Genomic DNA, 18,543 nt, shown 5'->3' on the forward strand with positions numbered 1-18,543 from the left:
ATTACTATATGCAACCTTTCAACATGTTTCCTAACTGGAGTTAATAAAAATAGGTTTTAGGAAACTTCATAGTTTAAAAAAACTATGCAGGAACCTGCAGTATGCACCAGGAACACCAGGAACCTGCAGTATGCGCCAAAGAGCTGCATTGCAGAAAGGTGTAAAAAGGGGCTTGGCCTCTGAACACCTCTCTGCAACTCCGCTCCCTGGCCCATACTGCAGCTTCCTGGTGGGCTAGTTGGCCCCAGGGACCCTCAGGATTAAAGAGGAATTCATTCCCCGACTTAAAACGCGCCACAGGGCTTGTTTGCACACGTCACCTCAGACTCCACCCTCTCCCTTCACCACTGTGCAAACGCGCCAACTAGCCCTCCAGGTACCTCCAGTATGCGCCAGGGAGGTGCGTTGTAGAGAGGTGTTCAGAGGCCACGCCCCTTTTCCCACCTCTCTGCAATGCAGCTCTGTGGCGCATACTGGAGTTACCTCATGGGCTGGTTGGACCCCAGGGACCCTCAGGATTCAAGGGAACTTGATCTCCCAACTTACAACGCACAACGGAGCGCCTTTGCACAGTGGTGAAGGGAGGGGGCAGGGCCTGAGATGACGTGTGAAAACACGCCCTGTGGTGCGTTTTAAGTTGGGGAATTAATTAATTTTCAATTCTGAGGGTCCCTGGGGTCCAACAACCCTACCAGGTACCTCCAGTAAGCGCCACAGTGCTGCGTTGCAGAGAGGTAGGTCAAGTCACGCCCCTTTTTACACCTCTCTACAACGCAGCTCTGTGGCCTTTACTGGCAGTACCTGGTTAGCTAGTTGGACACCAGGGACCGTCCGGATTCAAGGGGACTTAATCTTTGAACTTAAAACGGCCACAGGGCGTGTTTGCACATGTCACCTCAGGCCTCCCCGCCCCCCTTTCTTCACCACTGTGCAAATACACCCGTAGTGCGTTTTAAGAGGTAGTTTTAATCCCACTGCCCTATTATGTACTAGGGCCTTACAGAGGAGGTCATGCTAATCACAGGGACAGGGTTACCCCAACGCATAGTGTTAGTGTATGTAGGTGTTTTCACTGTATTCTTTTAGCATAGCACTGGCTCTAGGCCTGGTTAGTCAGTCAGTTACCACCAGTACCTGTCTGAAAAAGTTGTGGCACAGGCTGATTTTAGAACAAGACCTCTTTCTGCTCCTCTGTTGGTTCTTTCTGCACATGTCTTGCTTCTTCCTGCTCTTTTCTTCGTGGACTTCTGTTGCTTCTTTCTACATTTATTTTGCTTCTTTCTGTGTGTTTTTTCTTCTTTCCTTCTACCTCTGTAGGCATAGTTAGAAACTATCATTTGAAAAACCTTTGAAATTCACTGAAAAAAGCATAGGTTTCAGGCACGTTATAGTTAGAAATTAGCATTTAAAAAACATTTGAAATTCACTGAAAAAAACCATAGGTTTCAGGCACGTTATAGTTCGAAATTAGCATTTAAAAATACCTTAGAAATTCACTGAAAAAAACATAGGTTTAAGGCCGGTTATAGTTAGTTGGACATTTCACTCTTACAAAACCATAGAAATTCCTCCATTATAGTTAGTTCTGCTAACTATAACTCACACCCCCGCAATGCACTGCTGATGACGTCACATATTACATCACTCATGCCATGGTCAGTGACATCACTGATGACATCACTGATGACATCATCCAGTGACTGTGTGTTTCTGTAAAGTTTAAGTATGTTTAATATATAGGGAAAGGCGTATTGAAGAAGGAGTGGGTGTATAAGTGTCTGAATGGATGATTTAGTAGGTGCGTGACTGACTATAAGTGAGTGATTAAACGTATCTGACTGAGTGCATGGGTTAGTGACTAAACTGTGTGAATGTCTGTATCCGTCTGTCTGCTGGTGTGTAACCGGTGCAACAACACAGGCTGCAATGGCAGGCCTGAGACATGTTTAAAGGGCTACTTGAGTGGGTGACACAATGAGTGCTGCAGGTCCACGAGTAGTATTTATTTCACAGGCCCTGGGTACATGTAGTACCACTTTACTAGGGACTTATAAGTAAATGAAATATGCCAATTGAGTGTAAGCCAATTTACCATGTTTAAAGGAGGGACCACAAACCCTATAGCAATTGTTAGCAGTGCTAAAGAGTGCCGAGTCCTAAAGCCAGCGAAAAACGGGAGGTTGGAAGGCAAAACGTTGAAGGGGGACCACACCAACAATGTGCAGTCCAGCATATTTCCTTATCCCAAAATAAGACGATGCATCGCAGCAAAAACATGATCTTTGAGTGATTAATTGCTAGATCACATGCAATCACTTTACGATGAACAGCATACAAAATCATCCCACTCCTTCAAGTAATTCTAGTTGCATTTATATAGCGCTCACTACCCCTGATGAGGCGTCAAAGCACTTTTCAGCAAGTAGCGCGCTACTCCAGAACCTAAAAAGAATTAGTGGTGAATTAGTACTTCAAGGACTGCTACGTCCCCATACCTATCCTCAGGTTTGTGCTAAATGGATTCCATTATCAATTCACAGTACTACCATTACCACAGCCCCATAGCCACATTCACGTCTTTCTGTACTTAGGAACCAAATTAGGCACCAAATTGAGCTTTACAACAAATGTGAATGTTAGAAAGGGGGGTCTCTAATTGGCAGAGGGGATGCACCTTTGTCCAAGTAGGGACCCTTCATTCTAGTCCGGGTAAGGGGATCACACACTTCAGATAACCCCTGCTCATTCCCTTAGTAGCTTGGCATGCTTATCCCAAAGGTAATGTGTAAAGTATTTGCACTGTATTGAAAATAGGGGGATGGTGGGGCTTTTTCCACTCTCAAGGAGTGGGAGGTCCAGCATAAACAGGAGCTCCTGTCAAAGTGTCAATGAAGAGATGTTATGCTGTTCCTCAAGTAGGAGGAGGTTAAGAGTCAACCAAAGGCTGGAAACCACTGAGTCCCATAGAGATCTACAGTTGGAAATCCATTTGTTGGATTTTAATGCCCTCACACACCCTTTCAGGTGTCATGCTTCATCATATGGGATGCTGCTCGTTGGGTTGGCGGTGCAATACCCAACGGGCTCCCCTCAAAAAGGGGCACTTTGTCGGAGATCTTTTATCCAACAGCTGTATGGTGAAGCGTGGTTGTGGGGCCAGCGGAGTGTAGATGTGATAGTGAGTTTAAAATAGGGCTGGGAGTACCTGAAATAGATTATTTTATTCTGGGGGTCTCCTACCCTAATTAAAAACAGTGAAACCGGCACTCATTGGAGTATAATGTCTCCTACATGTGTGTCAGTTTGTGAAAGATAAAGGTCAAACCGGCACTCATTGGAGTATGATGTCTCCTATAAATATAACATTTTATAGTGCAGATAGTTTCAGTTCCCTTGGTCCTGAAGAATCGCGAGTTAATTGACACAAGCACGAGAAACATGTTGACCTTTATCTTTCACAAACTGACACACAAGTAGGAGACATTATACTCCAATGAGTGTCGGTTTGACCTTTATCTTTCACAAACATGAGACTGATCTAAAACTGGAAGTGCTCCTAATCTGTGATATCAAATATACCTGGAAAAGAACTAGTTTGTCTTTGTTTGGTAAAAAGAGGTACCGTAATCCAGACCAACTCGGAGAAAGTCTTTGCTCTTTAAAAATTGAGGCTAGTGGTTACTAAAAAGTGAAAGCAAGCGGTAAGTGCAACGTGTTTGTCATGTAGTTCCCACTAATCCGTAGGATCTGCAGGTTTGTTGGACATCATAAACTTTGGGTAAGGTGCCTAAACGGATTCAAAGCATACCCGCAGGATATGTTGGCCTAGAGACCAGCTAGCTCACAGTGCCACCATAAACCCCCCTAACCCAAGCAATACATTACTCATCCTAGTGCATCAATATTACCCGTGATCATTCTGTAGATCAGTCAAAGTATCATTCTGAAAGAGGGCTAGCATAAGGTCAGCCTCTGAAAGAAAGCCCAAGAAGAGGGAAGTATAAAGCAAATAGTCTGCCTCCAAAGAAATAATCCAAAGGACTAAATATAATCAGTGAACAGACTGACATAGAATCTGTTCCCAAAGAAAACCCAGAATAGATTGGCTCTCATCAAAAATAACAATTTATATAAAAATGTAAATTGATACTTGTATAGCGCACTGCTCACCCGCAAGGGTTTCAAGGCGCTTGTACGAATACCGCTGTGGAACCCATCCTGGCTTTCCCTGTGAGGTGTCCACTCCTGGGCACCCCCAAGGTGGAGGCCAGGCACCCTTCGCGTTGTGGGGGGCCGTTGTGGAGATTAAGCAAGCTATTGCCCAGAGTTGCAGAGTGGGACTCCATGATTGGAATAGGCCCCGAGGCAAGAATTATCAGGTCCATGGAATTTTTGAGCTCAAGACCCGCCGAGGCGGGGAATTGAACCCTGGTCCCGGGCTAGACCTATGCATCAGGGTCTGCCGCTCTAACCATTGAGCCACACTTCTGCACCATTGAGCCACATATAAGATTTCAGAGTACAGAAACCACATGTTTCGAGACCCTGTAATATCCCCCACAAAGCTGGGTAAAACATTTTGGGGCTCTATACCTCCCGCCTGATGGGGAACTAAATGTTAGGCTGACCTCCCCAATAGTTTCCGACCCCCACACCTATAACCTCTTCACACCTTTAGAGATCGAAAAGGTAATTGGGTGGGTAGCCCCCCGCAAGGCAGCCGGTCCAGATGGCCTTCCAGGGGACCTTATGCGGGCACACCCAGTGGAGTGGGGAAGGGTTATTGCAGCTCTCCTTAATGACATTATGATGGGAGGGCCAGTGCCCGAATCATGGAGGGGGGCGGTGGTGGTCCCTATTTACAAAAAAGGATGTAGAGAAACCCCGGGGAACTACCGCCCAATAAGCCTGATAGACTCCACCCAAAAGATAGCAGGCAAAGCTATACTTGGTAGGATTCTCCACTGGGCGGAGGAAAATAAAATATTATCAGACTTCCAGGCAGGTTTTCGGGCAGGAATGGGGACAATAGAGCAGGTGTTCAGGTTGGCTCTTCTGGGGTGGAAGGTGGTGGAGCTAGGCAAGGGCAGTCTATATTTGGCCTTTATAGACCTAAGGACTGCCTTTGACCTAGTTCCCCGGGAGGAGTTATGGAGGGTGCTCCATGGGTTGGGACTCCCTCCTTACATTTTGTCTCTCCTCATTAGCCTCCATGCCCACACATTTGCCCAGGTCCGCTGGGGAAGAAACGGAGAGCTAACAGAGAAAATACCAGTGTCTAGGGGTGTGAGGCAGGGATGCGTTCTGGCGCCCACCCTTTTCTCACTATATGTGAATGGGGTGGTGGAATATCTCCAGCAAGAACCAGCCGACGCGCCCTGTCTCGGAGGAGTGCGGATCCCAACACTGCTTTTCGCGGATGACACGCTCCTGATCTCCAAGACTCCGCAAGGCCTCCAGAAATTGTTAACTCGCTTTCAGAATTTCTGTATCGCAAAGGGACTAGTAATCAACGTGGATAAAACCAAGTTCCTTGTCCTAAATCCTCCAAGGAAACTGGGCCGCCCTCCTATTCTTAACTCTGTTCCCTTGGAGAAAGTATCCGAATTTGACTATCTCGGAATTCGGATTACGGATAGCATGAACTGGTCACCTCACATTGCTAAGATGGTCCTCAACCACAAGAGGGTAGGAGGAGCCCTCCTGAGGGAATTCCGGGCATCATCCAGGAGGACGCTTACCCCAGTATTTGACATTTACAAGGCTAAGGTAGTAACATCAGCCTTGTATGGGGCCGAACTGTGGGGGCATTGCTGTCTGGACTCCTGGCAACAGTTGAGAGCAAGCTCCTAAAATCCATAATCTCTATCCCGCCAAGTACCCCTACAGTACCGGTGCTGTTGGACACAGGCTGTGAGAACATTAAAGATCAAGCCCTGCTTCGCCCACTCCTTCTATGGGCACGCATCTGGAGGGGTGAAGAGTTAAAATCATACTCTGATGGGTTGGCGGAAAAACTTCTGGAGAAAATCGGACTGGGGGACTGTTGGGCATCAAAATCGGCTCCACCAAAAGAGGTGTTGAAGAAACTTTACTGATCTTGGGTTGCGGAACAGCTAGTTATAAACCCAGAACATTGCAAGTCCACTGCTGCTTTTTTAACAGTAAAGGATGCTGTAGTTTTTGAGCCTTATCTGGACCTAATAACTCTTCCAGCTGATCGAGCACTATACTTTAAATTTAGAGTGGGCTCGCTTCCACTTGGGGCATTGGTATCAAAGTGAAAATCAGGTGCTCGCACGTCCCCCTATTGTGCATGCTGCCCTACCAGGATTGAGTCCATTTCACACATCCTATTTGAATGCTCGGATTATGCAAAGCCCAGGAGCTATTGGCTTAAACCCCTTTGTCGGAATATGGGCACACGTAGTTACCTAGTAGCCCTGCGCATTTTAATGACGGATACCTCCCCTCCTATTGTATGTGGTATAGCCAAATTTTTAAAACAGTTTTGGTTGATCCGATGCAAGAGACTGTCAGTAGCGGTTTAATTCATTTTAGCTAATTTATTCTTGGCATTTTAATGTCCTTTTATCTTTTTAAAATGTGCATTTAATATTGCTGTGCCTTTTTTTTTAAAATGATGTTGTTTTTGTAGACTTGTAAATGGCTCTATTATGTGTACGCTTACAGGATATCTTGCATATCGAATAAAAGCTATCAATCAATCAATCAAAAAAAAACATGTATTTCATGGAATGATTTGACAAGACCGGGTTGAACTAGCAATGTTGCAAACACACAAAGCAATCTATATTCGTGTAAACACGATACTGCTATAGATACCTGCTTTCTAAAGCATTTAATTGGTTAGGCTATACATAACTAAGGAAACTGATTGGCATTTTATGTAACACAACAATACAGGGGCTCGTTCAGCTAGTGAATTACCTACACAGAACACCAGCAGGAAATCTCAGAAAGTTACAGGCTAGAGAAATGTCCTAAACATTGCTTCTTCGAGTGAGCACATATTTTACAATTTAAATTCACGAAAACAATACCGTTGACCCTTCTTTTTCGATGATTCGCCGGAAATGGAAAGATACCCAAGTTCACAGGGAGAGAAAGACATGTTCACATAATGACAACTTGCAATAATTTGTTTGTTCTGCAATTAATAGCTTTTATACTGCTTCCTGCACCCCCCCCCCCCCTGTGATATCAATCAGATTCAAAGCTTTCTTTGTCCTATCTAACGCTGTCTCCCGTTTATAAATTCCTCCTGGACCAAGAGCACCAATTGAGGCATCAACATCTTGAGTATCGTTGTTAAGATCTTCCTCAACAACTTGACATTGGTGAATACTTGTGAACTTGGCCTGTAAGAGCTACACTAAAGTGGGTCTTAACCTGGTTTTGGCACTGTTGGTGTTATTGCATCTTCTTTCTTTGAAGGAGTAACCAATCCAGTATGACACACCAATTTATTTTAAACTCCTCCATATTGGGATTCGGAGCAGATTGTGCCCAATTGATATGCTCATTCAACATGGAAGTATAAGGTTAATTTTGTATAGAGATTTAATATAGAATAGTGATACATAATGTGCCCTTCTCTTGTTTTTTCCGCCAGAGTGGCGTTCAGAACTGGTGGGGGCCAGTTGCTGAGTACAGCAAGTGGCCTGGAGAAGCTAACAAAGGCGGCATGCCTTTGAAGCTCCCCATGCCCATCCTGGGGTAGGAGGCCTAGCACCTCGCCCCAGGATGTGCATTGTTGCAGGCCCACAAGAGCAGATGACTCTCTTCCCAGGGGTCCAGGAACATGTCTGCTGGGTGGCAGCCTAAGCAGCCTCTCAGTCAGGACGCTGGTTGTGGGTTAGTTTCAGGGGGCAACCCTAAGTTGCCCTCTGGCGTGCATTGTACATTAAATCCCACACTGGCATAAATGTGGATTTAATGTGCTGAGAAGTTTGATACCAAACTTCTCAGTCTTCAGTGTAACCATCATGGTGCAGTGGAGTTCGCGATGACGACCTCCCAGCACCATATACTCTTAATGGCAGCACTGCACTTATAGTGCCCAGGAAGGGACCTGGGCACTGTAGGGGTACATGGCTCATGCCCTTGTACCCACACGACTGGTATAGGACACCAAGCTAGAGGGGTGACTGAGGTATGCCAGGGCAGTGTGTTGTGGGCATGGCTCACAGGGATGTGTGCCATGTTGACTCTGTGGTTTGTTCCCCACCAAAACACTCAGCTTGCAAAGGCAGTGTGTGTGTGTCAGGGTACAGGGCTTCTAAGGGTGGCACAATAAGTGCTGCAGCCCTTAGGGACATTCTCTGGTAACAATGCCCTGGGTACCTAGGGTACTATTTACCAGGGCTGACATGTGGCCAGAGATGCCAATTGGGTTTAGGTTTCAATACAGTTTTAGGGAAGGAACACAGGCCCTGGGCACCTGATTGGCAGGAGCCCAGGGCACACTCAGTCTAAGTACATCAGCAGTTCAGCAAAAAGTGGGGGCATACCATGCAAGAAAGATGGCACGTTTTCACACACTCTCTCACCTAACACTTTAAAATAAATGTATAGCACACATTTGCAATAGATCTGCATTTGCAAAAGTTTAAGCTATTGGCATTGTATATGACAATGCTTTTTATGTATATGTTTTAAAAACAACACATTAATAAAAGGCATTGTTTTTTACAATGCCAATAGCTCAAACTCTCATAAATACGAGACCTATTGCATTGCAAATGCTTGTTGTGTAAATTAGAGAGTTTTGCAGTGTTAGTCTGTGCCTTTTCTATAAATAATACATTGTAAATAGCCGGGGTAGGGGGCATGGATCAACACTGCTCATATCATTTAGGTACACGGATGATACCTCATATAGCTTATTGTATTCAAACGAACAATATTTTTAGCTCAAACAGCAAGACCTGTAACTCTGGGGCTGCCCACGAAAGGCTGTGACTCTAGGCCAAAGCCCACTTTTTTCTATGCCTTTCAACCCCACTGGATATAGCTGTGGTGCTTGCTATTCCTCTCGTTATTGTTAGATTGTGATATGCATTTTTCAACTTTTTTTGTAGGCTTAGAGATTAAAAGGGTAATATATATATATAAATATTTTGTTTTGATTGGTATTTACAGATTACAAGGTACATTACAATACAATATGACATATAACACAAATTAAGCATAATTCATGTGCTAGTCGCTCTCGAGATGTGGAGGAAGGGAAAAAATTATAGCAGAGAACAAATTCATAAGTCTCACCAGAAGAGGGCGCGCTTGCATTTCTGTTATTTCGAGTTGCAGTCCATCTTTTGTGTACACTAGCGTTGTTGTGTTGTTTGAAGTTTGAATCTCCATCAGGGCGCCACTTATTTCCCTCACCCATGTCTCGGTTGCTGATTTCCAATTCAATAGAGCTGATATCTTAGGAATCCCTGGTGCCTCCTGTCTTTTTTAAACTGTGAATGTTTCGACGCAATTTGTCTCCCCTGTTCGTCGCTTGCTGAGTTTCTTAGAATATATCAAAATTTGATAAGGAGTAGTGAAAAAAGAAAGCCAGTTGCTGTTAGTTTTGAGAAGACCATGCAGCGTCTGGATGCAGAAAGGCGTTTTCGGCAGCCCCCTGAGAACAACAGAGCAGTTGTGAGGTCTGAAATTGTCACCCTCGTTTAATCGGCACGCGGGTACACGAATTTAACGTTTCAGCGCCTACTTTGCTTTTCTATTCACTTGCTACATGCCAGAAGACCCGAGTAACGCGGGAGACTCAATTTTAAAGCCAAAAGTGGCTTACATTTAGCTATCTTCCGCCTAGGTTTTTCTCCCCTTCAATGAAAGTCAATGGGTAAAGTAAATACCCCCTGTTTATTTTTTTAAAATAAATCTCCCTCTGTCATGTTAACAAATGTAGGCATGTATAATGAGGTCACAGGGTTCACGTGCAGTGGCTGCCGGTGACACTTGGAAGTGGTGAGGTGTTAAAGTTTGGGATGAGTCCTCTGTGGCGAGCGCGCTTTATTAGCGAGCCCGACCTTCAAGGGTGCTGTCGCCCAGAGGCAACATTTTGAAAAAAAAGAGTGGGCAAATGGTGCATCTCCAAGCAACTTTATAAATGAATTGTCTGACTACTACAGGTTAGTCTTTACCTCGTGTGGACACATGTGGCCAGTGGATAATGTGTCCAGATGTCCAGCATGGGAAGCACGGGATCACTGCGTGTGCTAGGTCCTGATCCAAAAGACGAGCAGGCCAGGGTTCTTGTTACCTTGTGAAGTTTATCTAAATATCACAATCTGAAAGAGACACGTTAGTATTAGATTCCTTACCTTAGAATATCCCCAGGCGTCAGACTGGATCCGGAAACTTTTGCGTAGCAGTACCCTTGCGCGTCGGTAGGCGTCGTCTGCGGCTCCGCCTCCGTCATCGGCGTCGTGGGCGCCGTGATGACGTCGTCGGAGTACTTAGACGCCGCCTCCGTGTGCTGACGTCAGTTCTTCTTTTTTCCGCGCCAGCAAGCGCAGATCTGGAAAAAGCAGTAACCCGTAGTCAATTTTTGACTAACTTTTTGGATCATTTTGATAATTTCTCGAAGTCTATGACTCCGATCGGTGCCGTACGGATGCCTGGCTTTAAACACTGCGAGGATTGCGACCGCACGATGTCGGTCACGGATCCTCACCACCTGTGTCTAACTTGTCTAGGCGTCGACCACGACGACAAGGCCTGCTCCGACTGCCGGGCCCTCTCTTCGAAAGCCAGGTGGGAGCGGTCCCGCAGGCGACTCGAACTCCGGCAGTCGGTCCCGCGCCGCGAGAGGTCTCGGTCCCACGGGAGGTCGAGGGACAGGTCGCGGGCTCGGAGCCACCACAGTTCCGAGAGTAGGCCGCACTCCTCCGGGTCGAAGTCGTCGTCAGGTAAGAAGCACAGGAAGTCCAAGAGGCATCATCGCTCTTCGGACTCCCCCCGACGCTCGCGCGATGCGGCCGGGGTTTCGGGTGACGCCACCCACGCGGCTCCGTTGGAGTCGCGGGCGCAGCGTCCAGCTCCACACCCTACGGTCCCTGGGCTAGACGCGACGCCGGAGGAGATCGAGCGCTTCCTCATGGCCATGAGAAAACTCTCTCCTCCGACGGGCTCCGCGGCGCCTTCGGGCCCAGCGGACCCGTCTGGGGCCTCTAGCGGGTCGGGGGCTTCGGCACGCCGCCGTCGGGTGCTTCGCCGACGCCTTCGGGCCCGGCGCCGCAGGGCCCCCCAATCATGACGCCGCCGGTGCCTTCGGGCCCGGCGCCGCAGGGTCCAGCGGTCCCGGCGCCGCCGGCGCCTTCGGGCCCGGCGCCGCGGGACCCCCCTAGACCTTCTTCGGGCTCTGGATCGTCGCCGGTGGACCTTACGACCTCCCCGGCGTCGGACCATCAGGTGTCGCCTCCGGCACCGTCCTCGGGCGGCGCCGTCCCCGATACCTCCTTCGTTCCCGTTCCGACGTCGGGACGGCCCCGATGGGCGCCGCTCCAGACGTCGTTTGGAGAGTTTCACTTCTATGAACAGGCCCCATTGGTTGAAAACCCTGAGTATCAGGAGATGGGGGATGAAGGGGATTGGGAGGGGTCTGAGGACCCTCTGACCCGAGAGTGTCAGTCTCATGAGGACTGGGCAGGAGACCTTGGGGAGGCCAGTGGTCTGGACACCTCTCCAGACACTGGTTTTGTCTCCCCTCCTTCCGTGGCTTCGGAGGAAGGGGCAACCTACAGTGTGGTGTTGATGAGGGCTGCCAAGGCCTTGGGCCTTGAGCTCCCCGTCGCGGCCGTGAGGACTGACCTCCTCACTGAGGTCCTTAAACCGCAGTCTAGCTCGGCCATGCCTCTGCTGCCCTTTGAGGCCTTGACCGACGTTCTTCTGGGCACTTGGTCCAAGCCCGCTACGGGTTCGCCCATAGATAGGAACGTGGCCAGACGCCACCGCCCAGCCCCGGGCGACCCATGTTTCCTGTCTACCCATCCCACCCCCGAGAGCCTGGTCATCCAGGCCTCCAATTCCCAAACCGCATTCCCGTCGGCGCCGCCGGACAGGGAATCCAAAAGGTACGAGCAGTACGGTAAAAAGATCTTCTCGTCCCTTAGTCTGGGTCTGCGGTCTTCCAATACCGCATGCCTCTTGGGCCGCTACACCCACTCTCTGTGGGATACGGTTGCGGAAGTGCTGCCAGAGTGTCCGTTGGAGGTACGGGCCAAGTTCGGCCAAGCCCTTGTGGAGGGCCGGGATGCAGCCAAATATTCTATCCGGTGTGGGCTGGATACCACCGACTCACTAGGTAGAGCGATGGCAACGACGGTGGCGGTCAGACGCCACGCCTGGTTAAGGTCCGCCAACTTTAAGGCCGATGTCCAAAACACTCTGATGGACATGCCGTTTGATGGCCGTCGCCTCTTTGGCGACAAGGCAGACCATGCGCTTGAGCGCTTTAAGGACTCCAGGGCTACGGCCAAGTCCTTGGGCCTCTCGGCCCCGCGCCAGCAATCGGCTGCCTTTCACTCCTTTCGTGGCCACGGAAGGGGTGTACCCACACGTGCTGCCAGCCACGCTCCGCAAGGTAATACCCAACGCGGTGGTGGCCGTGGGAACCGCCGTCCCGGCGGTCGGGGACAACGGCGAGGTCAGTCCACACCTTCCCCCGCAGCATCCGCCTCAAAACCCTCCTAGTCCGTGCTTTCAGGCCCATGTGACGCCAGTGGGGGGGCAGGGTTCGCCATCACCACCTCCACTGGCGCACTGTCACTTGGGACAGGTGGGTGCTGCAAATCGTCCGAAGGGGCTACTCCCTCCCCTTCGAGGCGACTCCTCCAGCCATGCCACCGCAGAACCACCGTGTATCGGGGGATCATTTGCGACTTCTGCATGAGGAGGTTACGGCCCTCTTGGCCAAGGGGGCCATCGAGCGCATTCCTGGGCCAGAAGTAGGATGTGGTTGCTACTCCCACTACTTTCTGGTACCCAAGAAGGGCAAGGGGGGCCTACGCCCTATCTTGGACCTAAGGAACGTCAACGGCTTCCTCCGGAAGGAGAAGTTCAAAATGCTGACACTGGCTCAGGTCCTAGCTGCCCTGGACCCAGGAGACTGGATGGTAGCGTTGGACTTGCAGGACGCTTATTTCCACATCCCCGTCCTGCCGGCCCACCGGCGCTACCTGCGCTTCACGGTTAGCCACGAGCACTTTCAGTATACCGTGCTCCCCTTCGGCCTTACCAGCGCCCCACGGGTGTTCAACAAGGTGATGGCGGTGGTCGCAGCTCATCTGCGCAGGTTAGGGGTTTCAGTCTTCCCCTACCTCGACGACTGGTTGTTGAAGGCGGGCTCGCCCCAGACAGTAGTCAGCCACCTCCAGACTACGGCAGATCTCCTGCACAGGCTGGGGTTCTCCATCAATGTGCCGAAGTCACACCTGTGCCCCTCTCAGAAGCTCCTTTTCATCGGAGCGGTTCTCTACTCTGCGCTGTTTCGGGTTTATCCACCCGAACAGCGGGTCCGGGATATTCAGGCTCTGATTCCCATCTTTCAGCCGTTATCCCGGGTCTCGGTCAGGTTGACGCTGCGGCTTCTGGGGCTGATGGCCTCCTGCATCCTACTGGTGCATCACGCCAGGTGGCGGATGCGGGCTCTGCAGTGGGACCTGAAGTTTCAGTGGGCCCAGCATCAGGGCAACCTGTCCGACCACGTCCTGATCTCGGAGGGCACTGCGAGACAGCTGCAGTGGTGGCTCACAGACCGCGATTGGGTCAGCGGCAGATCCCTCTCCCTTCCCCAACCGGAGCACGTGGTTGTGACGGACGCGTCCCTCCAAGGCTGGGGTGGCCATATGGGAGAGGCGGAGATCAGAGGCCTCTGGTCTCCGGCGGAGGCCCGGCTCCACATCAACCTGTTGGAGTTACGGGCGATTCGTCTAGCGCTGAAGGCATTCCTCCCCTCTGTCAGGGGGAGTGTAGTGCAGGTGTTCACGGACAACGGATGTATGACGTTACAACGCATACTTTTACCACGCATACCTTTACAACGCGGTTTTTACATCGCAAACCTTTACAACGCATAGCGCTTAGAGGTGCTGGATAGTGGTAAGTATAATTTTCTATTCCAACTCCAGTCCCCGTGGACACTAGGGAAGGTGTTGGATAGAAAATTAAACTTATTCCCTATCCTAGAGCGCCCCCCAGCGCAATGCGTTGTAATGGTATGTGTGGTAATGCCTGCGTTGTAATGGTAGTGCGTTGTAAAAGTTTCGTTGTAAACGTTGTTCACCCGCACAACACCACCGCCATGTGGTACTGCAACAAACAGGGCGGGGTGGGGTCGTGGACCCTTTGCCTGGAGGCTCTGCGCCTCTGGCAATGGCTGGAACGCCAGGGCGTGACCCTGGTGGCTCAACACCTGGCAGGTTCTCTGAACGCCAGGGCGGACGAGCTCAGCCGTCGGTGCATGATGGATCACGAATGGCGTCTGAACTCGACGTTGCGCAAGGCCTCTTTCAGCAATGGGGAGAGGCTTGGTTAGATCTATTCCCCACCGAAGAGAACGCGCAATGTCATCAGTTCTGCGCGTTGGAATTTCCAAGGCGGCACTCGCTCGGAGACGCTTTTCGTCGCGAGTGGAGTTGCGGTCTGTTGTACGCCTTTCCGCCTATACCACTTCTGCCCAGAGTGCTGAAGAAGATCAAGCGCGACCGGGCCCAAGTCATCCTTGTGGCTACGGACTGGGCACGAAGGTACTGGTATCCAGAGCTACTCAGTATGTCAGTCGATCCCCCGGTTTGTCTGCCTCTTCAGGAGGACCTTCTGTCGCAGCAGCAGGGGACGGTCCTCCACCCAAACCTGTCCTGTCTCTACCGCCATGCTTGGAGATTGAGCGGCGACAGTTGAGGCCATTTGACTTGCCTCCTGAAGTCTGTAACGTCATTCTGGCAGCCAGGCGTCCCTCCACAATACCGGCAGGTGGAACAGATTTGTGGCATGGTGCACAGCAAAGGCTGTGGATCCTCTTGCTGCCCCTCTTTTGGAGGTTCTTCTCTTCCTTCTTTCTCTTGCCCAGCAGGGCTCTGCTCTGCGCACTATCAAGGGCTACCTTGCTGCCCTTTCAGCCTTTCTGAGACTGCCTGATCAACCTTCTTTGTTCAAGTCCCCTATTGTAAGTAGATTTCTAAAAGGCATCACACACACATTCCCTCCTGTTCCGTTTGTGATGCCTCAGTGGGACTTGAACCTGGTTCTTACGTTTCTGATGTGCGCTCCTTTTGAGCCACTTCACAACTGTCCTCTCCGCCTTCTTACTCTGAAGACAGCATTCCTGGTTGCCATCACCTCTGCCAGGAGAGTGAGTGAGCTCCAGGCTCTTTCTTGTACTCCACCTTTCCTTTCTGTCCATCCGCACAAAGTGGTGTTGCGTACTAAGCCATCTTTCCTGCCCAAGGTTGTCACGGCCTTCCACATTGGGCAGTCTATCACCTTGCCAACCTTCTTCCCGCCACCGCATCCCTCTAAAGAGGAAGAGCGGCTCCACCATCTGGACCCAAAACGTGCGCTCTCATTTTACTTGGATCGCACACGCCAGTTCCGGGTGGATGACCAACTCTTTGTTGGTTACGTGGGCGCTAAGAAGGGGAAAGCGGTGCACAAGAGGACCATTTCCCGGTGGATCATCTTGTGTATCCAGGCATGCTACTCCTTGGCTAGGAAGGAGCCCCCTGTTGGCTTACGGGCTCACTCCACCCGAGCCACGGCGACTACAACTGCCCTGGGCCGGGGAGTGCCCTTACAAGACATCTGTCAGGCAGCTACGTGGGCCTCACTGCACACGTTTGCAAGACACTACTGCCTCGACAGCCAAGTCCGGAGGGATGGCTTCTACGGCCATTCTGTCCTCCAGGACTTTCTGGTGTGATTATTGGTTCGCAGACCCACCACCGGGGTTGGTATTGCTGGGGTATCTATTCTAAGGTAAGGAATCTAATACTAACGTGTCTCTTTCAGATGCACAAGTTACTACTTGTGTAACGATATATCTGTAAGAGACATTAGTTAGTATTAGATTCCTTACCGACCCACCCATCCTCCCCGGTCTGCGAACCGATATCTAGGGTTAGGGTACCCCCTTTCAGGGCCCTAGTTTCAATGGCACCATGGTTTTTAACATGGCTCTGCGTTTCTGGCGCGGAAAAGCTGTGTCTAAGAACTGACGTCAGCACGCGGAGGCGGCGTCTAAGTACTCCGACAACATCATCACGGCGCCGACGACGGACGCGGAGCCGCAGACGATGCCAACCGACGTGCAAGGGTACTGCTACGCAAAAGTTTCCGGATCCAGTCTGACGCCTGGGGATATTCTAAGGTAAGGTATCTAATACTAACTATTGTCTCTTACAGATATATCGTTACACAAGTAGTAACTTGTGCATCAAGGGCAAAGGGAGAGACATTTGATCACAGCAGACAGTTATCTGCTGTATGAGATTAAAACTGGCCTCATCTCCCCCAACATTACTGCCACAAACATGGATTGATTTGTTATGACTGTAAAAACGTTAAGGCAATGCAAGTCATCGATTTGGTTCCTCTCTTGTTTCAAGTTTTACTTAATCTTGCCTCCCTCAGGAGTTAGCTATTTAATCATGTTGTTTCTTCCTGTATTTTTTTCTGTGCATACCTTGAGGTGTGCAGGGGTTTTTGAGGGGCTTTGATAAGAGGTCTGACACTGAAGCCAAAGCAAAGGGCCTGTCAGTGGGTTGGCCTCTCTGCACAATGGTCATGTATTCCAGTTGTAAATGCATAGATGGGAAACTATTTACAGGGCAAAAGCAGAAGTAAATAAACTGTTTAAATGTGAGTGAGTGCAGTGTATGTTTGGAAGTTGTGAAGTGAGGGCAATGCAAGGAAGTGCATTCGGGGAAGAGTGAAAAGTGGGTGCTGAAGAGGAAAGAGAGGTGGTTGAAGATGTGCCGATGGACGAGATGTGCAGAGAAAAAGGACATATATATCTAATATAAATCGCACATAACTGACGGCCACAGCTCCATCCCTGGGCCTCAATAATATTGACATTTCCAAATTCAAATATTTTGAAGGTTAATTATTCAGAACAAATCCTTGTTGTTACTCATTTATGTCAAGCATCTAACAACCATTGATAAAGCCAATCATACTGGCAGGTGTAGGACAGTTGGTGTGTTATATATCTGGATGCAATTACATCTCAGAGAGCAGCCAAAATACTGGTCGGGTAGCACACTACGGGAATCCCGGAAATGTATTTTAGATGAGATGTTCCCTTTTAGAGAGTCAACACATTTTACATCCCACTGAAAGACCTTTCTTCACAAATTATTATATGACTGATTGTATTCAGCAGCTGTGGGTCCTCCTTGAAGCTTGGTTAGAACATTCTCTTTCAAAGTTGGTGCTGCATGCATACAAGACACTGGGCAAGCACACACTTTAAAAGGCTGACATTCTTGCGTTGTACAATTTGTAAATTACAGTAACTGTTGAACATATTAATGCAGTAAGATATAGGGTAGATTTTAATGAGCTTAATATTTCAAAACTATACCAGCCTGGACCCCACATTGGTCTATTAAGCTTGCCGACGTCCCTCACTATATAAAAGTCATATCAAATGTTTACGCTCTCACCCCTTTCAAATGTCGCAAGCTGCCACTGTAAATGTAGGAGCCTTCTGTTCTCTTTAGAAGAACCTGCCTGATATTTTCTTCATGCACTGGCATTTATGACATCAATAAAGATCAAGCTGCACAGCACATCTGCAAACTCCCTGGCCTGGTCACAAGAGCAGACTAGTGTGCATCAAAGGAAAGGCTGGGGCATCTTGGGATTTCCTGTCCAAACGTTTACACTACAGCAGACTGTAGCCCGAGGCCATACATAGTTTCCATTGCCAATCTGCTCTTTTACCAGGCCCAGTGTTCATTCTCTGACAAATGACTTACATTTAATGGTTGCTTTTGGAAGGGGCTAAAAAGGCAAAGGCCTTGCCTTTGATATGCAACTAGAGTGAAGCAAACAAAGACGCCAGGACTCAGTGCTGTACCAGTCATCTTCATGGAGAGCAAAGTTCGGTACAAATCTCACTTTGATGTGGCAGCAGCTGATCGTCTTTTACTTTTCTGTTTTTAATCAGTTATCCATCAGTACTAAAATTTCTTCTTTTAACTTGGTACTCAGTCCCAAAGTGGGGCACTTGCACCAGCCACTTTTCAATGAAGCATGGCTCAACCTCTGACTGTTCTACAGTCCTCACCAGTGAAACCATAGGGTGAATGATGCGGGGTTGAATGGTAGCGCTGGACAGATAGGCCCGCCTGAATTAAATACAGTGTCACGATCTGATTTATACCTCAATATTTTAGGATGAAGACTTATCAGGCCCTGCACAAACTCTGACCCATTGATGTCGGTAACCCAACCAACATAAAAGTTACTAATTTCTAAAAAGTTAGAGGCCAATGAGGAGTTTAT

Source organism: Lissotriton helveticus, chromosome 7 (assembly GCF_964261635.1).
Source record: "Lissotriton helveticus chromosome 7, aLisHel1.1, whole genome shotgun sequence".
NCBI classification, from domain to species: Eukaryota; Metazoa; Chordata; class Amphibia; order Caudata; family Salamandridae; genus Lissotriton; species Lissotriton helveticus.